Genomic DNA, 22,849 nt, shown 5'->3' with positions numbered 1-22,849 from the left:
GTGGCTTTTTGATTTTTTACAAAAAGTAGAGAAAAAAAAAATCTTTAACTTTTTAGTATAGGTGGCTTTTTTAGGGTCCGTTTGGGAAGATGATTTGTGGCTAAAATAGCCACAAAAGACAAAATAGGCTATTTTAGTCACAACAAATAAAACATCAATCTAACCCATAATCATTACACTATTCTCTCACAAAAAAAGTCAAAAAGTCAAAAAATCCTTCCCAAACCAACCTTTTTAGCCCAGGCTAAAATAGTCAAAAAATCAACCCACTTCCCAAACCAACCCTTAATAACTTTTTGACTAAAATGTTAACTTACCAAACGAGACCTTAGTTGGTGTCATGAAGTCATTCATCTCCTTAATGTCAAGTGGAGGAAAAGAGGACTTGGGATCACTGTTGTGCCTTTGGCACAGCAGTGACTGTTGTGTCTTATTTTGTGATTCAATATGGGCTTATTTCTATGATCTGAACCGTTCATTTTGTAGAATTTGTTGAGTACTTCAAGCCTACCAAAAATCATATTAATCGGATATCAATAACTATATGATCGAATTGCATATTTTTATACTATTTTTGAAAAGAAAAACTTCTTATTTATTTTTTTGGTTATCAATCATATAGTTATTAATATCCGATTAATATGATATTTGGTAGGTATGAAGTACTCAACAAACCTTACAACATGAACGGTTCAAATTATAAAAATAAATCCATAATGCACTATAAAATGAGGCACAACAATCACTGCTGTGCCAAAGGCACAGCAATGACCCCAATTCCAGAAAAAAAAATATGACTAAATTCCAGTGTATATATATATATATATATAGTATAACTCCCAACTATTTCACATTTGTGTAATGACTAAATTCTATTGCTTTGACATGTAGATTTCATTTGTTGTCCCAATAAAATGTTTTAAAATGATAGTCTAATACATTATAACTAAAATTCTAATTATATAGTTTAAAATTTGTATTAAATCATTGCAATAATATTAAAACATGGTTGATATTTATTTATTAAATTTTTAATTATGTTTTACATATTGCTTATATAAGAAATTATCATTTCTTAAAAGCCCACTTACTTTGGCTTTTTCCTAAATACAATTTAGGATAAATTACAAATACACCCTTTGAGATTTGATTAAAATACAAATCGCTCCCCGTGGTTCTAAAAATTACATTCCAGTCTTTGAAGTTTCTAATTTCATAACAAATCGCTTATTTTATTAATAAATCATAAAATCAATTAATAATTTTTAATGATATTATAAATATGTTTCAATTAATAATTTAGGTAATTTTATTATTGTCTTGGAGAGCAATTATGAATTTCTTTTTTTTAGTTAATTCTGTTAAATAAAAATTTTTAACAAAAAAGTATTTGTAATTTTTCAAACTACATGGGACAATCTATACTTTAAGCAGATCTCAAGCAATATATTTGTAATTTACCCTAAAATTTATAGTTTCATCCGTGACCACCGTCTTCTTCATCCCATCATCATCTATGCTACTATTACCATCACCGTTACTATTACCACTAACACTTACAGAACTATTAACCTGATAATTTCAAAGTCGCAATTAAACATTAAAAAAAATGTTTTGTACAGAAAAATATTTAAAACAAAACATTTTAAAATGCTTTCTGGCAAAATAAAAATGGAGCAATAATTAATTAATAATGAAACTTTTCCTAATTATTTAAATTTTATTCTACCTCAATTATATATGGTTGCAGAAAGCTCTCTCTCGCAAGTGGTCTTATCGAGCTGAGAGATTAGCAAGTGCCGACGAAGAAGACATCGACGAATCTTCAAAGAAAACTCTTCTAAAAGGTGCATACACTATATGTATATATATATATCTGTGTTTTGATTTTAATTTTTTTTAATTATTTTGTGAGCTTGTTTCTCTCTTCAGTGACTTTTTTTTAAAAAAAAATTTAAAAGCAAATTTATGCTCTTAGATTTTAGTCAATGAGAGAAATCGAAAAATTTGAAAAAATGTCCAGAAAAGATAAAAATAAGTCAAAAATAGTGAATTTTTATGGCTTGTTTTTACTTTTAATTTTTTTTGAATATTATTTTTTTAGATTCGCCTGTACAAAACAAATCAAAAAAATTTTCGACGTACTTTTGAAAAAATATCACTAAAGACAGAAAAAAAAAGAAAAAAAAGACTAATTTTTGTATTCTACCACTCATTATCATTATTTTTACCTTGCGCTTTCTTCATGTGGTCTCATAGATTGATGACCATATTTATAAAAATTTAAATATTAGAGATCAAAATGCCAGATAACATATTTCGGATCTAAAAATATAATTAATCCAACACATTAAGCCTCCGTTTGGGAAGTGGATTGGCTTTTTAGCTTTTTGACTTTTTTTGGCTATTTTAGCCTGGGCTTAAAAGCTGTGTTTGGAAAGGACTTTTTGGCTTTTTTAAATTTTTTTGTGAGAGAAGAATGTAATGATTATGGGTTGGATGTGATGCTTTGTTTGTTATGACTAAAATAGCCTATTTTATTTTTTGTAATTAAAATAGTCAAAAAAACCTGTAAATTCACTTGCCAAACACAGGCTAACTAATTAATTAATTAACTTACTTTTCTTCTTCTGTGATTTCAACCAATTTTTTTGGCGGTGAATTCTTCGTCGGAAAAGCAGTCATTATTGGAAAACAAAGCTCTAAATAGTAGTAGTAGTAGTGCAACCTTAGGTAATCATAGTGGCGGCAGCAGTACTGGGGGCTCATCTTCTAATGTTTTTGATGCAGATGGTTGGAACAAGAAATTCAATCGCATTAGGGGTGTGTTTGATTGGACGGACTGGAAAAGAGGGGATTAGAATCCATCGGACTTGAGTCCTGGGACTGTGAATCCCCCGGACTATTTGGTCGGATTGGATATGTATCCTATGTTTGTTTTTTCATGGGATTAGATGTCTGGATAGGACTATTTTCAGTGAATCCAACGTTTGGTTGGACGGACTGGATAGGATAAATGAACAAAAGACTATTTTACCCTTTTTCAATTGTTTACTAAGTAATAGCAATATTAAACATATCTTTAATATTTTAATTATTTTTAGTAAACATTAAACATACTAATGGTTAAATTTTGTTTAAAGATATTTAAACATACTAATATTGATAAACAATTTTGATTGGTACAGATTATTTTTATTTAAACAAATAAAAATTTATTGTTGAAATTAAACATACTAATGGTTAAATGTTTAAATTTTTATTTAAACAATTAACATTGAAATTATTTTGATGTACAGATTATGTTTAAACAATTAATAAATGTTGATATAATTAACAATTAACAAATGTAGATGTAATCAAATGTTGACGTATTAAAACATAATTTAATAGATGTTAAATAAATATACATGTTGATGTACAGATGTTGAAATAATTTAATAAACATGTTGATGTACAAATGTTTAAATGTTTAAATAAAACATAATTTAAATAAATGAAATTATTTATTGTTGAAATTAAACATTTAATTGTTTAAATAAAACATCTATTAAAACATCTATTAAATTTAAATAATGAAATTAAATAAAACATAAACAAAATTTTCAAATAAAACATCAACAAAATATCTATAAAAAATTATTTTAAAAAATTAAATAAATAAAACATTAATAAAAAGTTAAATAAAATTATTTTATTTTTAAATTAAGACATTTAAATTTTATTAAATATAATACATAATTAAATAGTAGATGGTCAAAATTGTCATTTTCACATCTAATCCAAACAGTGATTAGTCCCCCCAAAACAATCCCACCCCCCCCAGGACAGGATAGTCCTCCATATGGGGGACATGAAGTCCGGCCGGACATGAAGTCCGTCGGACTAAAAAAAAATCAAACAACGGATAAGGAGGGAGGCCGGACATGGAGTCCAAATAGTGGATAGTCCCCCCTTATCCCCAATCAAACACACCCTATGTGCATTAAACCTCGCAAAATTCTTTGCATCTTTGCCACTATGTAAGTCTCTTTCACCAATTGAACCCAACCCAAGTTTTTCATACCATTTTTGCAAATCTCACATTCATATAAAGAGAATTGTGTCTGATTTTGTAATTAATTTCTATGTAAATAAAATAAAGGGTATTTACATGTAGGTTTTAATAAGTAGACTTATTGTCTAATAAGTTCTATGAAAAAAATTTATCATACAAAAACGTTACTAATTATAAGTTTTAGCGACAATTTATAAAAATTATGATAACAAATAGTCACTAATTATCAATTTTTAACGATATATATAAAAAATTGTTACAAAAAAATTATTTTTAACGACAATTTTATTAAAACTTATTTTCAATAGGACTTAATTAAAATTAAATCCAACTATTAAGACTTATGCTAATTTACCCATAATTTGAAGTGCAGCCAAAGGCGTGGCTGAGTTGGTAAGAGACTTGGTTATAACCTCTAACACACCACCAAAAAAAAAAAAAAAAAAAAAAGAAAAAAAAAAAGAAGCCAAATAAATGCATTTTATTTTTTGTGACTTGTTTTTAACAAATAAGTTAACTTTTTAACTAATTCCCAAAAAAAATTAAGGTTTTCAATGGAAAATATAAATTAAGGGTATTTTTGTGCTTTTGCTTTGAAAATTGACTTTTGACTTTTGACTTTGTTAAAAGGATATCTATTAGTTTGGATGAAAGTTTTAGCCACATTAATCAAAGAGTTAAAAGAGTTAAAACCACGAGGAGATTCTTTGTCTATTATCAAAGAACATCATAGGCGAAGTACAAATAATCCAAATCACAATAGAGTAAAACTAATTTTATCCTATTTAATTTGTATATTAACATTTAATTTAATTAGTGCGTGCAAGTGATCATTAGATTCAAATATACATATCTTGTGCATATGTCAGGTGTAAGTTAGAGCGGACATATGATCTTCTATCTCTAAATTCTTTTATCATGTCCTGAAAATATTCACATCAATTACATTGTGTTTTGAGATTATCACACCCCGCAATATTAGATGATCATATAGAGAATTTGAGAAGATGGAGATTAATACTCATAATATTAAAAATTCCAATAGTTGTAAGTATTTTGATACTAGAAATCATGGAGATTTGAATGACAATATTGTATTGATCACGATTAAGCATATGTATGATTATTGCAATTATTTACTGACTGATTACACTCTTAATTGTTGATATTGGTGACAGGTCCAGTGTGGGCTCACTTATTCTAATTTACTTCGCCCTTGCCATAAATGGATCATTTTGATTTTTTTGGAAAGAAGAACCATTACATTCACCGGAAATCTTGATCATCAAATTCATCAATCTCTCATATTTGTTCACATTTATAAAGAAATCTCGATCACTAAAATCACTAACCCATCATATTTGATCACACCTGTAGAAATGGCAAGGACTAGTGAACAAATAGAAGAGATTGGTGATTTCGGTGATCAAGATTGATACTTTTTCCTTTCAAGAGGGTTGGTAGGGAACACACCTATATATATATACTGTGGGAGCCGAATATCAGGGGATGCAGAGAGGCCGAGTGCACACTTAGAAAATCAGGATATATATTATATTCAGCCCCGTCTTATATGATCCAGATGCCGAATATCCTAATCGGCCATAGACCTAGTTGAGTGAGGAGTCGAGTGGGAATTGGCATACGACAGAAGGGGTCGGGTGAACAATCACACAATGGATTAAGAGTGGGCTCGACCCTAAGGCCCAAAAACGAATATAAATAGAGAAACCTCAGCCAAATAAAGGTATGTGAGAGAAATCCCCAAGAAACTTAAGACATAAGCAAACGTGAGACATATACTAACTTGTCCGTTGGAGTGCTAATTTTGGCACTCCCGACTGCAGTGTTAATCTTTTTTCAGGTAGCAATCAGAGGATCAAGGACATCCTTCAGGATCCAAGAGTATTTTCAAACCACTTCACCACAATTGGCGCCATCTGTGGGAATACTTAAGTACGTCCATGGTGGGCGTAACGGAAGATCCTCCGATAGTCGCTGACGAAACTACACCAAGAGACGACCTCACTACAAGAAACATGTTGGGACCAGAGAATATTGCCGCGCGACGTGCCTTGAACTTTGACTCAGTAGCTCAGACCTCACCCTCAACTTCAATGCATGAGACAATGCAGACGATTATGGATCAGTCAAAGCAAAGTGAACAGCGGCTGGAGAACGTGATGACTGAGAATGAACGCTTGCACCAGGATTTGGCCTTGGAGGTGGCGAAATCTCAACAAGCCGCATGCTGAGACCAGGGTCGACCTTCGGGAAATAAGGATGGTCGCCGACATCGACTTCAAAAACGGCAATAATGATAGTGATTCAGACTCACCATCCCCGGAGCCCAAAAAGAAAGGGTACGCTAATGTATCCAGCTCGTCTGAAGAAAGTCCATATGTACGGCATAGACGAAGGAAAAACGATGATTTGGATAAGGAAGATAAACACAACCCATTCATGCGACGAATTGCCAGGGCTGTGCTACCCAAGAAGTTCAAGGCACCGTCGTTCACCCTCTACGACAGAAAATTAGACCCCACTGATCACATTCGTCATTACAAGCAAGCGATGACACTTTATGCTGACGATGAAACCCTCATGTGTCGGATATTTCTAAGCAGTCTGGGACCACTGGCCATGAGGTGGTATTATAAATTGGAGCCGGCATCAATTAAGAGCTTCCACTAACTCCAAAAGTCATTCAGGGCGAGATTTATCACTAATGAGGTTTAGCTGAAGCAAGCCGACTCTCTCTGGGCCATGCAAATTTAAACCGGAAGAAACTCTTCGTGAATACTCGGTCCGCTATTGGGAATGCTTTAATCTGGTTGATGATGCTTGCAATGATTCCATGGCCATCACCGCCTTTAAGATGGGATTGCATCCTAATAGCCCCTTCCGCAGTTCATTGACCAGGTGTCCCCCCAAAACCGTCAGGGCATTAATGAAGAAGGTTGAAGAATACTGCAAAATGAAAGACGATGCCCTTCGAGTCAAAGCCGGACGTAGAGCCGTTGAGATGGCCACGTCGAGAGTTGTTCAGCCGATTAGCGTCGTGCCACCAAGAAGCCCCGAGCGGCGGAATCGACCCAAACGAGATAAAATGCATGATTCGCGTCGATTAACCGACCAATGTTCACAACGAGCTAATGAACAATACCAAGTGGATAACATGCGCACAAGGTGTTCGGGCAAGAAATACACAGAGCTGACAGAGCTGATCAATAAGATTCTGTCAAAAGTACAACACCTTCTATACTTCAAGTGACCGCCCAAGATGACGGGACCTCCCGATGCGAGAAGACAGGATAAACGGTGTGAGTATCATAGAGACCATGGTTACGACACCGATAGTTTTTATTCATTAAAAGATCACCTTAAAGAGTTGGTGCAAAACAGCCGTTTTACGAAATACGTCCAAAAGAAGAATTCAACAAATACTGTAGCCCTACAGTCGGAGTTGCCTCATCTTGGTGTAATTTATATGATATACAGCTTACCAACACCACTCGAGGTGCACACAATCCAGTTGTCGTCTAGCACCCATAACCCTTTGACACCAGCAAAACGGCCACATGACACCGGAAGGATCAGCTTCAATGACAGTGATTTAGTTGGAGTGACCCACCCCCACACTGATCCCCTCATCATTGAGCTGCGTGTAAACAGATTCACCATTGAGTGTGTTCTCGTTGACCAGGGCAGCGCTTCAGAGATAATGTGCCATAAAACTTTTGTCAAACTTGGTTTCACCAATTCGGACCTGTCTCCAGCTGATTACCCTTTATTCGGCTTCAATACTAACCCGAAGTATCCTTTGGGAAGGATCACACTGCCAGTACGGGCCGGCGTCAGGTCAGTAGACGTAGAATTTCTGGTGATCAAGCTCCATTCGCCGTATAATCTGATCATGGAAAAAACTTGGTTACATACGATGCAAGCCGTGCCAAGCACCTACCACCAACTGCTCCGTTTTTCGACTGAATACGATGTCGAACAAGTTCGCGGCTCTCAGAAATTGGCGCAGACATGCTATCTTCTAGCTACAAAGAGACCAATGGAACTAGAAGTGCATTCAATTGAGGTATCAGATAGGGAGAGCCTCGAAGATATTGGGAGGATCCCTAGTGACAAAGTAACTGAAGCCTTGCATCGGGTCGAAATTGATGGAAATCCTGACAAGTTCTTCATGATCGGCATTTCCTGGGATAAAGTCGAAAGGCAGGAGTTGGTAGCCTTCTTACTCGGCAATATTGATGTATTTGCATGGTCACCATACGAGATTCCTGGAGTAGGCCCATCAGTGGCCCAACACCGCTTGAACTTCGATCCGAAATGCAAGCCAATTATTCAGAGAAGCCGACGGTTAGCCGCGGAGCATACTTCGGCCGTCGTTAAGGAAGTAGATCGGTTACTTGACGTCGGGGCGGTTCGCAAAGTAACTTATGCTACATGGTTGTCCAATACTGTGGTTGTAAAGAAGAAGAATGGCTCTTGGCGTGTCTGTGTGGATTTTACGGACTTGAACAAAGCTTGTCCCAAGGACTGTTTCCCCCTACCCAGAATAGACCAACTAGCAGATGCAACGACAAATCATTAACGCATGAGTTTTCTAGATGCTTACAGAGGCTATCATCAAATTGCCATGCATCCAGAGGATCAAGAAAAAATCGTATTCCTCACCCCAAGAGGAACCTATTGCTACAAGGTCATGCCTTTTTGCTTGAAGAATGCGGGGACAACTTATCAAAGACTAGTGACCTCCATGTTCGAGGAATAACTCGGCCGTACCATGGAAGTATACATCGACGATATGGTGGTCAAATCCAAGGAAAAGTACTCACATCTAGTCGATTTGTCAGAAACATTAGGCATCCTTCGAAAATACAAGATGAAATTGAATGCGTCTAAGTGTGCATTCGGCATCGGGTCCAGGAAATTCCTTGGCTACATCGTTAATCACCGCGGAATCGAAGCCAATTCGAGGCAAATCACGGTAATTCTACAGTTTAGGTCCTTTTGGTCAATCAAAGAGGTTCAGAAGCTAATGGGGATGGCTACCGCGCTCAACAGGTTCATCAGCCATTCCACAGATCACTGCTGACAATTCTTCCACACACTTCGGCAAGGCAGAGCATTTGATTAGACTCCCGAGTGCCAGGCCGCTCTGGACGGCCTGAAGTCTTATCTCTAATCAATACCACTCTTGGCAACACCTGTGGCCGGCGATCCATTCATTTTGTATCTAGCAGTATTCGACTAGGCAGTTAGTGCCGTACTGTTAAGGGAAGAACTTGGGGAGCAGCGACCAGTTTACTATGTGAGCAAAGCTATGGTCGACGCCGAAACACGTTACCTTCCATTAGAAAAGCTTATCCTTGTTCTCGTCATGGTTGCAAGAAGTGCTTGCCGACTTTAGCCCTGTTTGGTAGGGCTTATTTCCAGCTTATTTCAGCTTTTAGCTTAATTTAAGCTATTTTGATGTGTTTGGTTCAGCTTAACAATACAAATTATAACTTTTTGTAAGTCAAAAATCAACTTATTCTTTGAGTGGGGGAGAAGAAGCTTAATTTATAAGTCAAAAATCAGTTTAAGCACGCAGCTAAGATGTGAGGGGTAAAATGACTAAAATGCCTCTCACAATTTCAAATTATTACAAGTGTGCCATGTATATAAACCAAAATACACTCATTTTTTTGTCTCACACATGAGCCAAAAAGGCGATTTTCGGCAAATGGAGGTGATTTCCGACGACGGGGTGATTTCTGGTTCTCTTTCTCTTTCTCTCTCTCTCTCTCTCTCTCTCTCTCACAAACCAGAAGGGCAAATCCCTAGCTCGCCATCAATGAACCAGAGCTCGCCATCGACGACATGACGATCGAACGGTGACGAACCAGAGCTCGCGATCGATAACCCTAACCACAGCCATCGTGATCGCAGTAGATCTCTCTTCGGCATCGCGATCTGAAACCCTAGCACCCTGTCCTTTATCGCGATCGATCGCAGCAGATCCCTTCCATGCCGTCGTGATCTCCCTTCCTCCGTCGCGATCTCAAACCCTAACGCCCCGTCGCCTCTGTGCCCACTGCCGGGGCTGCTGGAGAAGAGGGGTTATCAGTTTTTTTTAATAATAATAATAATAATAAATTTTTTATTAATTAATACTATTTTTTTATTAAGCCATTAATGAAATAAATTTTATATTAATTTATACTAATTAATAATTTTAGTATTAATTGATACTAATTAAGCCATTAATTGATAATAAATTAAATTATAAAATATTAATAAATTGGTATATTTTGTAACAATTTTGTAATAATAAATTAAAAAAATATTAATTGGTATTTGTAACAATTTTTAATAAATTAAAAAAATATCAATTAATATTCATGTATTTATAAACTAAAATGAATATAATTTGAAACTAATTAAGCCATTACATTTTAGAATTAATTGAGACTAATTAAGCCATTACATTTTTAGTATTATTAAAAGAAACAAGGAAATTTATCAATTTTTAAGGAAAGAAAATTATTAAGAAAAAAAAATTAAGCCATTAATAATAAAAGAAAAAAAAAAGTATCAATTTTTAATTGAAAAAAAAAATTACATTTTTATATCATTGGGACTAATTAAGAAAAGAAAAAAAAATATTAATATTAATATTAATTGATACTAATTATTAATATTAATTAAGAAAAGAAAGAAACAAGGAAAAAAAAAAGAGAAAATGTATCAATTAAGAAAAGAAAAAATAAATAAAAGAAACAAGGAAAAAAAATTATTAATATTAATTGATACTAATTAATAATTTTAGTATTAATTGAGACTAATTAAGCCATTACATTTTTATCAAATGTATCAATTTTTCTATAAATTGATACTAATTAATACTAATTATGTTAATTAAAAAAAATGACAAAATTATCATTTTTATATCATATAAGGGCAAAAAGGACAATTATACAAAAAATTTCTATTTTACAGCTTATCTACCAAACACTACTCTGCTGCTTAAATTTATAATCTGCACCAAACAGCTTAACAGCGTATGTTCACAGTTGTAAGCTATAATCTATAATCACTTTTCCACAGCTCTGCCAAACGGGGCCTTTGTAGCCGAATTCACAGGATCCCTCGCCGACTTTAAGTTTGATCAAGTGCAAACTAAGCCTAACTGGAGAATGTATGTTGGCGACGTTTGGCAGATGTATTGCGACGTGTCATCCAATCAGCGTGGCAGTGGGACTGGCGTAGTAATCATGACCCCTGAAGGGGTAATAATCGAACAGACCGTCAAATTGGGATTCGACGCATCGAACAATGAGGCCGAATACGAAGCACTATTGACCGGCCTGCGAAATGCACTTCACCTCAATGCGCGGTGTCTACTTATTTTCTATGGCTCAAAGCTAGTAATCAACCAGTTGAAAGGGGAATATGCAGCCAAAAATGACCGCATGGCAGCCTATATGAAAACGGCGAATTCTTTACTCGCAAAATTTGATCACCGTGAACTGAATCAAATAACCCGGGATCGAAACACGCATGCAGACGCCCTGGCTTGCTTAGCCTCTGCTATCAACTCAGAAATTAAGCGGACAATCGAAGTAGGGTTCGTCCCCGAGCCGAGCATAGCCTTTTCAAAATCAGTTCAGGTCAACGTTATCGAACCGGGTCTGAGTTGATGGACCTTATCGCTGCATTCCTATCTTCAGAGTAGCTCCCGATGGATAAGAAAGAAGCACACAAACTACGAAATAGAGCCCTCCGATACTATTTGGATCCGCAGGGGAAACTCTACAAAAAGTCTCTCTCTAGGCCGTACTTAGAGTGTGTTCACCCAGATAAAGTCGAGGAACTTTTGTCTGAAATACATGAAGGTAGTTGTGGTGCCCATTCGGGCAGACGTTCTCTGGCTCATCGCGCTGTATCGTAGGGGTACTATTGGCTGACCATGCAAACCGATGCCGAGTGTTATGTCAAGAAGTGTGGTCAATGCCAGAAGTTTTCCCTCTTAACTCATCTGCTAGCCGAGGAGTTAAATTCTATCACTAATCTTTGCCCGTTCGCTCAATGGGGGCTTGATATCGTTGGACCGTTACCACGGGCCCCAGGCAACAGGCGATTCCTAATTGTTGCGACGGATTATTTTACAAAATGGGTCGAGGCGGAGGCACTATTTCATATTCGAGATTCCGACGTTAAGCGTTTTGTATGGAAAAACATCATAACAAGGTTCGGCATACGACGATCACTTGTTTCCGACAACGGTACCCAGTTTGACTGTGGCGTGTATCGAGAATTATGCAACACTTATGGTATCCGGCCCTACTTTTCCTCGCCGGTTTACCCCCACAGCAATGGTCAAGTGGAGGCCACCAATAAGGTTATTTTGGACGGCATCAAGAAGAGGTTGGAGAAAGCTAAAGGCAGATGGGTCAAAGAGTTGCCTAGTGTGCTGTGGGCCCATCGCACTACTCCGAGGCGATCCACTGGGGAAACGCTGTTTGCGCTATGCTTCGGAACCCAAGCAATCATCCCCCTGGAGATCGGCCTCCCAACCTTGAAATCGAAGGTTTTTGACATGGACCGAAATGACATGATGTTTGCCTTGGACTTGACTCTGATTAAAGAACGTCGAGACCGAGCCCTTGGATCCATGGCACAGTATCAGCAACAGCTCGCTAGGTCGTATAATCAACGTGTTCAGTTACGCCGTTATACACCAGGAGAATTGGTCCTCAAGAAATTGCTTCCCGCTGTGAGGAATTCGGCTGATGGAAAATTCCTAACTGGGACGGCCCCTATCAGATTGACTCAATCGCAGGAACATGGGCATATCGGCTCAAAGACATGGATGGAAGAAGCTTGCTACGACCGTGGAATTCCACACACTTACGCAAATTTCATCATTAAGTCACCTTGTATGGCACGATAACTTGTTTTGATTTTACGCCGTGTATATCTTTCCTTTTTCAATACAATGTTCTCTTGCCCAGCGAGTTGTGGTTGTTAATTTAAGGTGGTTTCAAAAGCCTCCGAATTCGGAGCGCCCTTCGTGAATAACACGTTTGGGCTGAATATGTCTCCGAATTCGAAGCGCCCTTCGCGAATAATGTTTGGGCTAACACAAAAAGGCCTCCGAATTCAGAGCGCCCTTCGTGAATGACACGCTTGGGCCAAATAAGTCTCCGAATTCGGAGCGCCCTTCGCGAATGACGTTTGGGCTAACACAAAGAAGCCTCTGAATTCGGAACGCCCTTCGTGAATGACACGTTTGGGTCGAATAAGTCTCCGAATTCGGAGTGCCTTTTACGAATGACTTTTGGGCCAACATAAAGAAGCCTCCGAATTCGGAGCGCCTAACGTGAATAACACGTTTGAGCCGAATAAGTCTTCGAATTCGAAGCGCCCTTCGCAAATGACGTTTGGGCCAACACAAAGAAGCCTCTAAATTCGGAGCGCCTTACGTGAATGACACGTTTGGGCCGAATAAGTCTCCGAATTCAAAGCGCCCTTCGCGAATGACGTTTGGGCCAACACAAAGAAGCCTCCGAATTTGAAACGCTTTACGTGAATGATACATTTGCGCCGAATAAGTCTCCGAATTTCGAGCGCCCTACGTGAATGACGTTTGGGCCAAATAAGTCTTCGAATTCGGAGCGCCATTCGCGAATGACACGTTTGGACCGAATAAGTCTCTGAATTCGAAGCGCCCTATGTGAATGATGTTTGGGCCAAATAAGTCTCCGAATTCGGAGCGCCCTTCGCGAATGACACGTTTGGGCCAATACAAAGAAGCCTCCGAATTCGGAGTGCCCTTCATGAATGACATGTTTGGGCCAAATAAGTCTCCGAATTTGGAGCACCCTTCGCGAATGATGTTTGGGCCAACACAAAGAAGCCTCCAAATTCGGAGCGCCATTTGTAAATGACACGTTTGGGGCGAATAAGTCTCCGAATTCGGAGCGCCCTTCGCGAATGACGTTTGGGCCCACACAAAGAAGCCTTCAAATTCGGAGCACCTTACGTGAATGACACATTTGGGCTGAATAAGTCTCCGAATTCGGAGCACCCTTCGCGAATGACGTTTGGGCCAACCCAAAGAAGCCTCCGAATTCGTTGCGCCTTACGTGAATGACACGTTTGGGCCGAATAAGTCTCCGAATTCGGAGCACCCTACGTGAATGACGTTTAGGCCAAATAAGTATCCGAATTCGGAGCGCCCTTTGTGAATGACACGTTTGGGCCAACACAAAGAAGCCTCTGAATTCGGAACGCCCTTCGTGGTTGACACGTTTGGGCCGAATAAGCCCCCGAATCCGGAGCTCCTTCGTGGATGTTGTGATCAACGTGAAGTAGTAGACAACTTAATCTACAAGCATTGATCGAAATAACATATCGACATCCAGAATAATACGTTTTATTCAATAGATCATAAGTACATGCTTTACACTTAAAAAAATAACACATCAAAATTATTCGACGCGCCCTTGTCATCAGTCTTTTCGGCTTCGAAAGCCTCGAACGGAAAAGTATAACTCTAATATAAGGGTAACGCTAGATCAACGCCCGTGGCCTAGAGTGCCTTGGTCCATCCATGCTTAAATCCGCGATTTTCGCATCGACAGACCTCCTCGGCTAGTTTTTCTTTAGTCTTTTCTATTCCGATTTTTTGGCCTTTGTGAAAGCCTTTTTCGTAAGACCTAGCCTTCGCCGATTCAATTGCGAACATGCTGGCTGTATCTCGGTTGGCGATCACGTGATCCAAAATTTGGCGATTTACTCGCCGGGTGAAAAAACATTAGACATTCCATCTTCTGAAACCAACACTTTTGCTGTTATTTGACGTACAATAATTTCTATATGCCTATTATGGATCTGTACCCCTTGGGATCAATAAACCTTTTGGATATTATTAACCAAAGAGATACGAATTTGTACTATAGTTAACTCAGCACCAATCAAGAATACCCAAAGAATTCCAAGAATTCTTGTTATACGTTCGTTCCAACCCTCAACCCTATTTTTTAGATTCATCGATAATCAGATTCACTTGGCTCGCCGAATGAGTCTCAGAGGTGCTAGTTTTCTTCAACTTATTTTCGGCCTTCTCCGCATGGGCTTGCAAGCTCTGAATGCGAGCATCCCTTTGCTCTATCTCTCTTCGTACGGCACGTAGACGCATGCCGATTTCATAGGAGGTGTACAGACCCTTTATTGCTCCATGAACGCCTTCTTGGAAAACTTCGTAATCTGCCCGGCCGACCATGGACTGCTGAATTTCTGGCAGAAAAATCTGTCGCGCAAACACGGCTGCTACATTTGGGTCGCGGATGATGGAATCGGCCTCCGTCATCCGTTTGTTCCCAACAAACATTGAAAAACTCAACGGACGCGGTGTCGCACTGGTTTCACCTCTCAAATGAAGGGAGTTACCTCGTTGCTGTTTTTCCTTTGTGGGTGACCTACTTCGGTGACATGGGGATTGGCGTTTCTCACGCTCCGTCGACGTTCTACTCACCATGCGCGTAGACTCGCCACCCCGGTTCACCTCTGCGTCCAGCTTTGCGAGTGTCCTACTTTCCCCTCTGTTATTGAAGAACAGTCTTCTTGCCATCTACAGTCGTCCTCACTTCTTTTTTCTTCTCTCAATTTGTTGGATTTGAAAGCAATAATGGCACCCTCGCGCACGTAGCCCCCACCCAATTTATTTATTACAGGGGCTGCACTCCCGAGGCGATCTCATCAATGCTCGCATTCCATGAACCACCGATATTCGGTGTTCCAGTTCATTAACTGGGGCAAATGCAGATTCGTTAATCTTAGCGGCTAAGGATTCGCTAATATAATCGGCCAAATCTCAAGGCCTTGCGCCAATAGGATCATGTGCCCCAACCATTCCATGAGCCACCGATATTCGGCGTTCCAGTTTATTAACTGGGGCAAGGGCAGATTCGTTAATCTTAGCAGCTAAGGATTCGCTAATATAATCGGCCAAATTTCAAGGCCTTGCGCCGATAGGATCATGTGCCCTAGCCATTTCATAAGCCACCGATATTCGGCGTTCCAGTTCATTAACTGGGGCAAGGGCAGATTCGTTAATCTTAGTGGCTAAGGATTCGCTAATATAATCGGCCAAATTTCAAGGCCTTGCGCCAATAGGTTCATGTGCCCCAGCCATTCCATGAACCACCGATATTCGGCGTTCCAGTTCATTTCTTAACTGGGGCAATGGCAGATTCATTAATCTTAGTGGCTAAGGATTCGTTAATCTAATAGGCCAAATCTCAAGGCCTTGTGCCGATAGGATCATGTGCCCGAGCCATTCCATAAGCCACCGATATTCGGCGTTTCAGTTCATTCCTTAACTGGGGCAATGACAAATTCGTTAATCTTAGCAGCTAAGGATTCGCTAATCTAATCGGCCAAATCTCAAGGCCTTGCACCGATAGAATCATGTGCTGTAGCCATTCCATGAGCCACCGATATTCGGCATTCCAGTTCATTCCTTAACTGGGGCAAGGGCATATTCATGAATTCATTCGGCTAAATTGAAAGACAGCTAAATTGCCAAGATACGCAGTTATCTAATCGGCAACTATTTAGTGGGATGTTTAATTTACTCATCTTATGATCCTACATCCTATTGGATAGATAGCTAGCACGCGTAACAGACAGCAGTCATTTTACTCAAAGTAGTGAAAAGCAAAAATCTTCATTAATAACAAAAATTGAGTACAGATAATAGTGAAAAGCAAAGGAAATTTTCATTAATAAATTGAGTACAGATAGTAGTCATTTTATACATGAAAATTACCTTAAATTAACAGAAATCTACTAACAAAAATTTACAAGAACCATGCATGGAAGATGCCTAACAAAAATCAAAATGTCACCCTAGTCAATCTTCGGAGTCAAACACCAGCGACTCAACGTCCACCTGCTCGTATGGAATCGGCTGGGCCAATGTCACATTAGTGGCAGTGAGGGCTTTGAGCCAGCCATGTTTGAAGCCTCGATTCTTGAATTTGGAGACTTCCGCCACATAGTTCTCCAAAGCGGCATCCTTCCCAGCTTGGAACGCTTTGGAAATCTTGGAGTCGGCTATTTCCTTCGCCTTCTTCGATTCTTCCAAGTCGGCTTCCAGTTTGGCAATCACATTCTTCGCTAACTTGAGCACATCTTCGCTCGCGTTTGCCCTCTCCTCGGCGGCTAATTTGAGCTGGTCAGAACTCTTTGCCTTTTTTGCCTCAACGTCGGCTTTTGCGTGCTCATCCGCCGCTCTCGCCGCCTCAAACTCGACTCTTTGAGAGGCCTCCACGGCTTTGCTCTTCTCATTCTCAATTTCGGCTTTCAAAAAGCCGATCTGCTCAATAGCATCATGTTGGCGGCGGCCGATCTCGGCTATCCTGCCTACCGTCTGCAAAATAAGGAGTCAGAGTTTAGAAAAAAAAATATAAATAATAATAATAATAAAATTAAAAATTAATTAATAATATATGTTTATATGCATATAGGCGGAAGAATGAAAATAAGGTTAAGTCACGTACCAATATGGCCGATTGAGCGGCTAATGCTATTGACAGCAGATATGGCTCCGCATAAAAAGTCACCCTGTCAACCGACAGGGAAATTGAGGAAGCCATACTCAAGGTCACAGCCAGATCTTTCAGAGCCGACGCGTCGGACGCAATCGGCACGTTCTTTTTCCTCTGTTGGGCAATGAGCGGCACGACTGAGTCCGACTCCTCTAAACGCGGCCGTCTATCGGTAAGTGTTTCCTCAGGGTCGGCTTCGCGCTCGGCTGGACGTTTTTTCCCCTTCTGCTCGGCCTCCTGATCCAACTGTTCAATTTGCTCCGTCTGAGCCATTTCAACCTGCTCCGTCTCAATATCCGGCGGAGAAGACTCAGCCACGGTAACAGGGGGAGGTTCGGACCGGTTAGTCTCAGCCCTCCTCCGGGTGGCCATACGTTCGGCATTTTTTCTTCTGGCCAGCTGCGTTAGAGACTTCCCAACCATGTTCTCAGTGTATGCGCTGGGAAGGTCCCCTAAGTCGGTAAAAATGTCTTCGAATGAGGCGTCCCCTCGGCCTGAAGTAGATGGAGGGTCAGATTGATTAAGGCCGGCTTCCTCAAAAGCCAAGTTCAGAGCCTCATCAACTTCGGCTTCCAAAGTGGACTGATTAGGTTGTTCGGCAACTTCCTCAATTACTTGTTCTTCCGCCTGCTCTGAGTCAGAAGCTTCCAAACCAATATGCCTGAGATTTTTGAAGCTGGGGAAGATAAGAGCAGTGAACTGCTGTTCGGCTCTCGGAATCGAAATGTTGTCTGCAGCCGAAAAGGTTGCATAAGTCGGCTCGTATCTAAGAAGTATATGAGCTGCCCTCCCTTGCTTTTGGAGGTTTGGACGGCCGAAGAACTGGAGTGCAGTTTGATTTTCGCAAGCACGGCGTCGTCGGTCGAAACAAAAACTTTCTTCAAATCGTTTCCTGCATACACATAACGATAAGTGCATGAAAGGAGAGCCGAGTAAATATATAGCAAATGCATGTATGAACCTATACGGCTATCTAGTTTGCCTTTTTGTCTAGGCACAGGATCTAGGCGATTTTCGTCCTCGCCGAATTCCCAGTTGCCTCGAACAATGACCATGACATCGTTAACTCGCTTGCCAGAGCTAGCAAGCATAGTCACCAAATGATGGTCGGTGTCCTTAGCCCTGAGAAAGTAGCGCCCCTGCCGGCCAGAAGACTTGGCCAAGGCATAGTAATGCCGAAGAGCAGGGATACTGAGATTGATCCTAAGGCGTCGGTTCAACTCTACAATTTCCATTATAATTCAGTAAAAATTTGCATTAGGTTGGGAAGGGATTAGACCCCAATGGCAAAGGATGACCCTAAGAAATGGGTGAAGGGAGAAACGGACTCCACCTTCAGCAATTGATAGGACAGGAAAGATGATTGTACTCTCATCAGTCCTCTCTATATCAAGTGTGCTCTCTGCCACGAGTGACAGGTGGACGTCGTCGGGAATGGCAAAATGGCGTCGAAAACCAGTGACTCAATTCGCTGAAAGGAGATCTTTCAAGTGTTTGGCCATCCTAGCCAGTTTAAGGAGTATGCTAAACTAAAAATAAACAAGGAAATGAGATTCAAAATGGGGGAAAAGAGAACTTACAAGAAGCGGAGAAGACAATGAGAAACGGAAGGAAATTGAAAAAGTCGTGAAATGAAGATGTTATACTAAAAGGCGAACCAGAAACTTTGAGTATTCACATTAAATGAAGGAAGCGTATGAAGGGGCGGGAAATTGTAATGATGACCAAAAAGCGTGTGCGTTCCGACACTCGCGTTGGCATGAGGTTGACCGCCGAATTTTTGTTTTGACTTTTCAAGTTCAAAACCAAACACGCCGATTAACTGGTGTTAGTGGGGTGTTTGGGGGGCAATTGTGGGAGCCGAATATCAGGGGATGCAGAGAGGCTGAGTACACACTTAGAAAATCAGGATATATATTATATTCGGTCCCGTCTTGTATGATCCAGATGCCGAATATCCTAATCAGCTATAGAACTAGTTGAGCGAGGAGCCGAGTAGGAATTGGCATATGATAGAAGGGGCCGAGTGAACAATCACACGATGGATTAAGAGTGGGCCCGACCCTGAGGCCCAAAAGCGAATATAAATAGAGGAACATCAGCCAAAGAAAGGTATGTAAGAGAAAACCCCAAGAAACTTAAGGCATAAGCAAACGTGAGACATATACTAATTTGTCCGTCGGAGTACTAATTCCGGCACCCCCGACCGGAGTGTTAATCCCTTTTCAGGTGGCAATCAGAGGATCAGTGACGTCCTTCAGGATCCAAGAGTATTTTCAAACCACTTCACCACATATACCATTGATAATCCCAAGAAGCAATATATTTTTAAAAGCTTGACTTGGTATTTATGCTGTGGTTTTTTCTTATTTCTAAATTATTCCTTATAACTATTTCTTTATAACTACTTTTATATATCCCAAGAGCAGTTCTAGGTAGATATACAGAGAGACTTGGATAGATTGATATACAAATTCACTAATCATAACACACTAATGATCTTTTCAATTACACACATAGTGTGCTTACCCTTATAATATATATATATATATATATATATTGTTACTTCAGTTATGGAGATCATAGAGAGTTAACTAATCCAATAACCATCTAATCTCTTTATATCAAAATACTTTAACGATATATTTTAGAGTGCTATCAAATGCCCAGTTGCATGCCAAACATGTCACATTTTCAAAAAAAATTGGGGCTTTACCATGAAGTCATGATGCATCCAAATTTTTGCAAGTTGAAATACCTTCTTGCTAGTTGTTTTGATTCTTATTATTAACTTCATATTACTTAATTGGGTAAGATTACACTTTACACTTTTGCACATTACACTGGATCTCACTTTAGTTTCTTATTTTTCATTTGTAATAGTAACCCTTTACACTATCTGTCAAGTTGCAATGTAATCATTATGTTAGTTTGGTGTTATATTCGTTAACAAAAATTAGAGTAATTTACACTTTGCACTCATTTACTTTACATCATATTACAATGTGGTCATTCCGTAGTTTAATGTTAAATTTCTTAACGAAAATTTGTTATGTGACCCTTACATGAGGCATTTTTAAAAGTAAAATGTAATTTATTTATTTATTTTTATAGTATTTTCTATCTCAACTATATTTTATAAACCCACCATCATCGACCACCCCTTCATGGTTGCAAAGGTGTGAAGAGGGTTAGCTGTCAAATGATGGGGTGCAGATAACGTGTGGAAAGCGAGTAGAAAATAAGTGAAGGTGGTGTTAGGCGAGGTTGGCTAGCAAATAATGAAACGGGGAATAGTGGTGGAGAGTGGGTGGAAAATTGATGAAGTTTGTAGAAAAAATGAGGGTAGTGGCCATGTGTAGTGGGAAAGGAGTGAGGCCGAAAGAAAAAGGTGGAGGAGTAGCAAAGAATGGATGATTGATGGTGATGGGCTTAGAAAATATAATAGAAAGAAAATACAATGAAAAAAGATAAGGGAAAAAACTGAATGAAAATTATATTTTTGTCATAAAAAATATCATATGTAAGGGTTACATGACAATTTTCATTAGAAAATTTAATACTAAACTAATAGAAGGGCCACATTGCAACATGACTGAGAGTATAAGATGTTAATTGTTATAATTGAAAGGGGTGCTGCTGCTGTTGTCCTTGATTGCAGTTGCTGCTGGTAGATAGCTCACTGGTTTGGCTCTGCGACAGTGGTGCTGCTAATATTGATGGTTTTGGTTTTAGCCGCTATATGTCTGTTGTGCCTGTAGTTTTTTGCATTAGGTAACATCCAACAGCTTTACTGCTTACATGGTGATTGCTACTGTGAAGTGGGGTTTGGCTGTCTCAGGCTGTGGAGCATTCTGCAGGTGAATTGTGTGGGAATGAATTGTGTGGAATGTATTGTGGGTTTGTTTTAGGGGTTAAGTTTGTGAGGGTCTTCTTTTGTTTTTTATTTTCTTGCTGGGCATGGTTTCTCACCATCCCTCTGTAGTTGAGCTTGTAAATAATTGAGCTTTCTTCTCGGTGCCAACCTAGTTGGGATTGAGTTTGTTAGCTATGATGCACTTCTGCTCTTCTACCTCTTTATTGATGTTCATCTCACATGTATATGTATGTTTTCATCGTCAATAAAGTTTTTTTTTGCTAATAAAAAAAAATGTTATAATTAAAAAATGAGAAACGATAGGAATATTTGATGTAAAATGCAGGGTTACAAAGTGTAGTTTACCCTAATTTCCATTAATGAATTTAACACCAGACTAATAGAATGATTACAGACCAAAAGTGTAAGAAAATTGAGACATCAAAGTAGGATTTGATATAAAATGCAAAGGTGCAAAGTATAATTTATCCTACTTAATTTGATGATCTAAACAAAATCATTATAGTATACCTAATAAAGTAATTTTAAGTTATTAAACTAACTTCAAACTATATTTATATTTATCAAACATATTTTTCTCTTTTATCTTTGCTTTTTGATTTTAAGAAAAATGGAAAAAATAATTTTAAGATATATCGAGCATTAACATCACTTTCTATGTATTTGTTTTGTTTGTTTTTTTTTTTTTTTTTTATCAACAAAAAAAACTTTATTGATATAAAACACAAAACATGCATACATTACATCAACATGCATAAATTACATCACTTCTATGTATTGTTATGAAACATAATTTTACTTTTTTACTTTTTTTTTATTGGGTAATACTATACTACATGCAAATGATATCATTTGTAAGTTTTATTACCACAAATGACATAATTTAATATAATAGGAGTCATAAAAAATATTTAAAAAAAAGAGATATAACCAAACACACATAAAGTAAAATAAAGGACTCTTCGATCATAACTAAAATAATTTCATAACTAACATTACAATAAATTATAACTAACAATACAATACGTCATAACCAAAGACATAAAAGTCATAACCAAAGACACAAAAATTGCTTTTTTATGTATTCCTTATTAGAAAAAAGTTATCACACCGGACCGAAGGAATGATGAAAAAAAAGGAGAGAACAATAGTTGGATTAAGATCCTCTTAATTATATGATTTTAAATGAAAATTTTCATTATATGATCTAATGGTTATAATTATTTTTTAAAATTTAAAATAATAATAAGTTCATATTACTATTTTACAATAAATAAATAATATAATAGAAATCATCCATTA

General features: G+C 38.4%; 1 long non-coding RNA gene across 1 annotated transcript in view; it reads left to right on the top strand.

Moving 5' to 3' along the window:
• LOC145801851 (uncharacterized) overlaps positions 1 to 21,518 on the top strand; it is a 50,921-nt gene extending 29,403 nt beyond the window's left edge. Inside the window, exons 3-4 of the long non-coding RNA XR_014343514.1 lie at positions 1,751 to 1,847; positions 21,332 to 21,518. This is a non-coding gene — a long non-coding RNA (uncharacterized LOC145801851). The remainder of the gene's footprint in view (positions 1 to 1,750; positions 1,848 to 21,331) is intronic.
• The last annotated feature ends 1,331 nt before the right edge of the window (positions 21,519 to 22,849 follow it).

The sequence above is a fragment of the Camellia sinensis genome, chromosome 11 (assembly GCF_055761805.1).
Source record: "Camellia sinensis isolate YWXY chromosome 11, ASM5576180v1, whole genome shotgun sequence".
Classification (NCBI taxonomy): Eukaryota; Viridiplantae; Streptophyta; class Magnoliopsida; order Ericales; family Theaceae; genus Camellia; species Camellia sinensis.
This window is presented reverse-complemented; position numbering and strand designations above follow the sequence as displayed.